Genomic DNA, 7,064 nt, shown 5'->3' with positions numbered 1-7,064 from the left:
TTCATATTTAAAACACCACTCTTCTAAATTTGTATTATGTGTGTGGCTTTGTTTTCTTACTTTTCAATATCTGGTTTATCTGAAATATATTTGGTTTAAACAATGAGACAGGGCTCCAAATTGACTGTTTTCTAGATGAGTATACAGTTACCTCCAAACTATTAAATAACCCATGTTTCCCCCATTGAACTGAAACATCACCTTTGTTAAACACTGAAGTTCATATATGAGTCCTATCAGAACTGGACAAAGTCAAACCCCACAGCTAGAACTTAGGCCTCAACAACGATAGCCAACCCAGATTCACTCCAGCATGTCACCAACAAATACTTTTCCCAGATCAATGCTGAGGTAAAGATAAGACCGTTATATAATTCCAAAGGTCAGACTCTATGCCCTAAGAGAAAATTGTCACATTGTAGATGATCAAGCACTATATTGAAATTTAAGGGCATTTATACTGTCAAAGAATAAATTATATTTATGGGACATGATATACACTTTATATCTAGAAAAAAAGCCTACTCTACTCTACCCAGTGTCGTGGTTATTTTAGGTTTTTCCAAATCATTTTATTATCTTCATTTTATCAAACAGTACAAATTACACAGGGACTCATGGGCCAGAGAAAAACAGTTTATAAATATAAATAATAGAATTTTTTCCTATGAGTTATTTTTGTTTCCTCATAACAATGGAAGTTATATTAGGGATTCTACCACCCTCCCTTGCTATAGAGAGGGGGTGGCAAAAGTAGGTTTATAGTTTTGAGTACTCAAAACACAGAGTTTATTCTTGTATTATTATTTATTTATTATTGTATTATTTTCTACATAAACAACTGTAAACCTGCTTTTGCCACACCCTGCATAGTGTGGCAAAATTGGAAGAAATTTACTTCAACTTAGCATACTCATCCCAAAGCAAAAACTTAAAATATCGATCTTAATGAGCCAAATTATATACAGTCATATCCCTACTATCTAAAATTGGCTAAGGTCCCTGATGCCTAACTTTCTCATTATAAAAGTTGCAAGTTATCAAAAATAATTCAGTATCACTTAGGTCTTTGAGGTCTGACTGTGCTAGTGAGCAAATGTGGTCACAGCATAGGTCTTCCAGAGGTAATTAATAATAAATAGCATTTACATAGGGCTTTGCATCTTCAAAGGATTTTGCAAACACTAATTAACCCACATACTAACCCTTTTAAAGGAAGTAGGCAGGGATTAGCATTCATTTTATGAATGAAAAACTAACTTGTTATAAAGCTATGATTATGCATGGTCTGAAGGAGTTGCTCACAAGTACTATAAGATCTTGTCCCATTACAGTTCAGATTATTCTAGAATAAGTTCTCCCACCTAAGCACTATTCACATTTTGGTCTTGTGGAGGTCTTTTCATTATAGGATATTTAACAGTACACCTGACCTCCACCCACTCAATGGAAGTCACACCACCTCAATCTTGACAATCAAAAAGTTTCCGGATGTTGCCAAACTCCTGGGAGGCAAAGTTATCCCCAGTTGTGAACATTGTCTATAAGAAAGGGCAAAAAAAGATTCATAATTCCTGTTACAAGATTTTGCCTTATAAATGCAGTTCTACACTCCAATTCACTTTCCATGATTATTATGTATCACAGAACCTTGGCAGCTATTATTTTTCCTTCCCACATTATGTACAAAAATAATAACAAATACAATGCAGTGTTCTAAGCATTGTCCTAACACACACACACACACACACACACACACACACACACACACACACATTTAGTCCTCAAAACGACCCTATAAAATAGGTGCCATTGTACCCCATTTTATACAAGAGGAGACTAAGGCACAGAAAAACTCGCCCAACTAAAGAAGTCTGGGTTCACAGGCACTTTTGTTCCACAGTATGTACTCTTTTTTCCCTTTTCATTGAATTTATTGTGGTGACATTGGCTAATAAAATTATATATTTTTCAGGTGTACAACTATATAATACATCATCTGTATATTATATTGCCTGTTCACCACCCAAAGTCAAGCCTCCTTCCATCACCATTTATACCCTCTATACCTTCTTCTACCTTCTCAACCCCCTTTCCTTCTTGGAATCCCCATACTGTTGTCTGTGTCCATGAGTTTTTTCCCTTAATCCCTTCACCTTTTTCACCCAGCTTCATGGCCCCTCTGACAGCTATCAGTCTATTCTCTATCTATGAGTCTGCTTCTATGTTATTGATTAGTTTATTTTGTTCATTAGATTCCACATAAGAGTGTAATCATATGGTACTTGTCTTTCTCTGACTGGCTTATTTCACTTAGCATAATGTTCTCCAGATCCATTCATCCATTACAAAGGTAAGATTTCATTCTTTTTTATGGCTGAGTAGTATTTCATTGTGTAAATGTACCACAGCTTTTTTAGCCACTCATATAGCAATGGACACTTGGGCTGCTTCCAAATCTTGGTTATTATAAACAACTTTGCAAGGAACATAGGGGCGCATATATTCTTTTGAATTAGTGTTTCATACTCTTAACCACTGAGTTATACATGTGAGTGTATATATATTTTCCAGAAGAAAGTTTTTTTTAGCAGTGGACACTGTTAATTTCATTTGTTGGTATAATATCTCTAAAATACAACAATGATGCTATGGATAAGGAAAGGATAAAGTCTCAAAAAAGAAAGGAGTGCAGCAACTCTATGTAGTTGTACTCCAAATATATTATGAGTCACTCAACAAAATAAGACTCTGAAGCATCAAAGATTCACATAGCATTATTCAGATCCTCTGAGAACTAACCCAAAAGATAATATCAGGTAAATAGATTATGAGGCAGAAAATTATAAGGAACACAGAATTTCTAAATCCCTGGGTGGCAGGGAAAAGGAGAGTCATCATGACCAGGAAACTGGGGCAGATCATACAATAAAAATGAGACATGAACTGTGACTTTAAAGTGGATAGGATTTTAAATCTGAGGGTTATCATAGTAGGTGCTCAGAGAGGGTATTTCAGATAGATGAAACAGGATAGTCATGGAAGTAGAAAGGATGAAGTAAGTTAGTTTGGCTGGAACTAAGCAGAGAGAAATCAGATGAAAAATTAGTTTGATATCAGGTTATAAATGTACTAGAGGCCCGGTGCATGAAATTTGTGCACTGGGGGGGGGGGGGGGGGGAGTCCCCACAGCCCGGCCTACGCCCTCTCGCAGTCCAGGACCCCTTAGGGGATGTCTGCCTGCAGGCTTAGGCCCAGTCCCCCCCGGGGATCGGGCCTAAGCTGGCAGTCACACATCCCTCTTGCAATCGGGGCTCTTGCAGTCTGGGACCCCTCACTCCTTACCGCCCGCCTGCAGTGGAGCCATGAGCCCGGCTTCTGGCTGAGTGGCACTCCCCTTGTGGGAGCACACTGACCACCAGGGGGCAGCTCCTTCATCGAGCTTCTCCCCCTGGTGGTCAGTGTGTGTCATAGTGACTGGTCATTCCGTCAGTTGTTCTGCTGGTTGTTCAACCGTTTGGTCGATTTGCATATTAGGGTTTTATTATATAGGATTACAATCAATTTGTATTTTTTCCAGTTGGCCTTACAGAGCAAATGAAGAAGTATTTCTTTAGAGTCTTTTATGCACTAAACACGGCTGAGCACTTTGACACACATTATCTTATTTAATCATTGAAAGGTTTCAGAAAGAAGAGAGCATGATGAGATGTTATTAATTATCAATTGCTATGTTTTCACCTGTAGGCTCAATTGGGAAAGCATCTGCTTCCCAGCTCTCAGAGTTGTTGACAGAATTCATTTTCTTGCAGTTATAGGGTCCATGACAACTTACTTGCATGAAAGTTAGCAAGGATCGGGGGAGAGGAAGGGAAGAAAGAGGGAGAGAAGAGTATAGGAGGGAGGTGGAGAGGGAGGGGAGGAGAGGGAGCTGGAGAAGACACTCTGGGGCAAGTCAGCTAATAGGATGGAGACTTATACAATGTAATATAATCAGGGGAGTGCCATCCATCATAATTGTCATAGTCTATTAATAAGAAGCAATCACAGGTCCTGCCTATATTGAAATGGATGGGGTTCTACAAGGATGGTGGAGATCATGAGGACCTTAAATTTCACCACAGTTCATCTTCTAATCCTCAATGATATACCTCCCTTCCATATGCAAAATACATTTGCCCCCTCCCAATGGATAGAGACCCTTCATTACATCAGCAAAGAACAAAACTCATCAGCAAATGAGGTTCCTGGTATCAGCTGTAAGTCTAGCTTTCCATCTATGGACCTGCAAAACTGAAGGCACAAATTATCTGACACCCAATATGCAATAGCAGGAGAGAGATAAAATAACAGTTGTAGACTTTCCTCTTCAGTGAAAGGTTGAAAGGGGTTTCTGACCATTAAAGTTCTGAAATCCAGCCAACACGTGTTGAGAGTTCCTGGATTCATTGTCAAGGCTTGGAAGTAATTCTCTGTGGCTTTTAACTCCAATCTCTGAACTCATGGTTCTGCCTTCTGAGTCATTCTTTTTTTCATAAAAGAAGGCATATGTTTGCAGCTCAGTGGTCTTCTGAGACTGCTTCCTGCCAATAGAATTTTGGTGGTTTTCCCTCAGTCTCTTTTCATTGTATACTCTCAGTCCAAGCTGGCAGTGTTTCTGCTGAAATAATTTTCTCAAGAATCTTATGTGTCTCCTGAGGATTTTAGTAGGGTTCTTTCCAATTGATAAAAATCACACAACAGATCTGTGCAAGATAAGACCTTCTCCTCTTTGACCTCCTGCTGAGATGGCCCGGAGACAAACGACATAGCTAACCTTTCTACAGGCCCTCTAATCTGATTGAGTGAATCTCTTGAAAAGACACTTCGTGAAGTTCAATAATCTGTTGTTTATGTATTTCGGAGCAAAAGTTTGCACAATCTTATCTTCAACTATTTCTAGATGCCACACATTTGAAGCAATTTCTTAATTTCAGCAGCTTTACTATCTGGAGAGGCTGAGAATCTTCAAAATCATCTAGTTGTGGTTTCTTTTTCTTTAATCGACAAAAACAGATTTTGTTTAATTCCTTTTGTATCTATACATATAAAGAGATAAGGGGGGAGACCAGGATGGCGGCGTAGGTAAACGCCGGAGACCGCTGCCGCAGACAACCATTTCAAAAATACAACTAGGGGACTGAACGGACATCACCCAGAACCACAGGAAGGCTGGCTGAAGAGAGACTCTACAACTAGAAGGAAAGAGAACAGCAAATCGAGGCTCAGAGGCGGCGCAGTGTGGAAAATACAAAGGTACCGAGGTGCGCGCGCAAAGCGGGCTGGTGGCTGAGGGCGCGGTTGTCGTTTTCTGTCGGGAGTGAGTCTCAGACTCTGGGCTCCAGATCCGGGCGAGTCTCTAGGGACCCAGACACAAACGGGAGAAGCGGGATTATCCGGCATCAGTTGGAACCTGAGGGCAGCCTTCTCTCCGAGGTTTGCAGCGGCTGCCGGGGTTCTGAGAAGCAGAGCCTCTGGGAACGGGACTGAGCGTGGCCATAACTGCTCCCTCCGCCCGCCCTGTTGATCCCGCCCCGCCCAAACCCTGCCCACAGCCATTTGCCGATCGCCTCAGGCAAAGGCTGGATTAGCGCCTCCCCAGAAGGCAGACGTTTTCCATACAGCTGATTGCTATAGCCAGTCGGCCTGGGGGTCAAATCCCTCTAGTGTTAACTACAACAATTAAGGCTTGGCTAGAACAAGACTGCGCACAGAGACCACAAGGGGGTGCACCAAGAAAGCATAAAAGATGCGGAGACAAAAAAACATGACAGAAATGGAGGATATGGAGCTAAGAATCGCAATTTTGAGGGCTTGCCATAAATTTGTGCAGAGCCTCACGAAAACTAATGAGACCCTCGATGCTACGATAAAGAAATTAGAAAGTAAGCATACACGGACTGAAATAAAGAATATTATACCCAATAGCAGACCAGAGGAGTACAATAATCAAACCAAAGATTCGACAAAAAACACCCAATTGGAAAAGCAAAATGAAAAAAGAATCCGAAAGTGTGAAGATAGTGTAAGGAGCCTCTGGGACAGCTTTAAGCGGTCTAATATCAGAATTATTGGAGTGCCAGAAGATGAGAGACAGCAAGATATTGAAAGCCTATTTCAAGAAATAATGGCAGAAAACTTCCCCCATCTGGAGAAAGAAGTGGACTTACAGGTCCAGGAAGCGCAGAGAACCCCAGACAAAAGGAGTCCGGAGAGGACCACACCAAGACACATCATCATTAAAATGCCAGGAGCAGAGGACAAGGAGAGGGTCTTAAAAGCAGCAAGAGAAAGAGGCTCGATTGCCTACGGGGGAGTACCCATACGACTGTCAGCTGATTTCTCAACAGAAACTTTGCAGGCCAGAAGGGAATGGCAAGAAATATTCAAAGTGCTGAATGCCAAGAACCTACAACCAAGATTACTTTATCCAGCAAGGCTATCATTCAGAATTGAAGGTCGGATGAAGAGCTTCACAGATAAGGAAAAGCTGAAGGAGTTCATCACCGCCAAACCAGTATTATATGAAATGCTGAAAGGTATCCTTTAAGAAGAGGAAGAAGAAGAAAAAGGTAAAGATACAAATTATGAACAACAAACATGCATCTATCAACAGATGAATCTAAGAATCAAGTGAATGAATAGCCTGATGTACAGAATGAACTGGTGATTATGGTGGAATCGGGGACATGGAAGGGGAGTGGACTGACTATTCTTGGGGGGAAAAGGGGTGTGGGAGATGCGGGGAGTGACTGGACAGAAGTCATGCACCTATGGATGAACACAGTGGGTGGGGAGTGAGGGTGGAGGGTGGGGTGGGGGCTGGAGGGAGGGGAGTTGTGGGGGGAGAGAAGAGGAACAAATGTGGTGATCTGAACAATAAAGATTTAATTAAAAAAAAAAAAGAGATAATATGCAAATTAGCTGGGATGCTGTAAGGTGTCACACCCAGACCATTAGCATATTACCTTTTTATTAGCTCCTATCATCAGGTGGCTGCCTGCATGCACCTTGGGCATTGCTCC

Source organism: Myotis yumanensis, unplaced genomic scaffold, assembly GCF_028538775.1.
Source record: "Myotis yumanensis isolate MYYU_CA2020_CCGP unplaced genomic scaffold, mMyoYum1.0.hap1 SCAF_3, whole genome shotgun sequence".
NCBI lineage: Eukaryota > Metazoa > Chordata > Mammalia > Chiroptera > Vespertilionidae > Myotis > Myotis yumanensis.
This window is presented reverse-complemented; position numbering follows the sequence as displayed.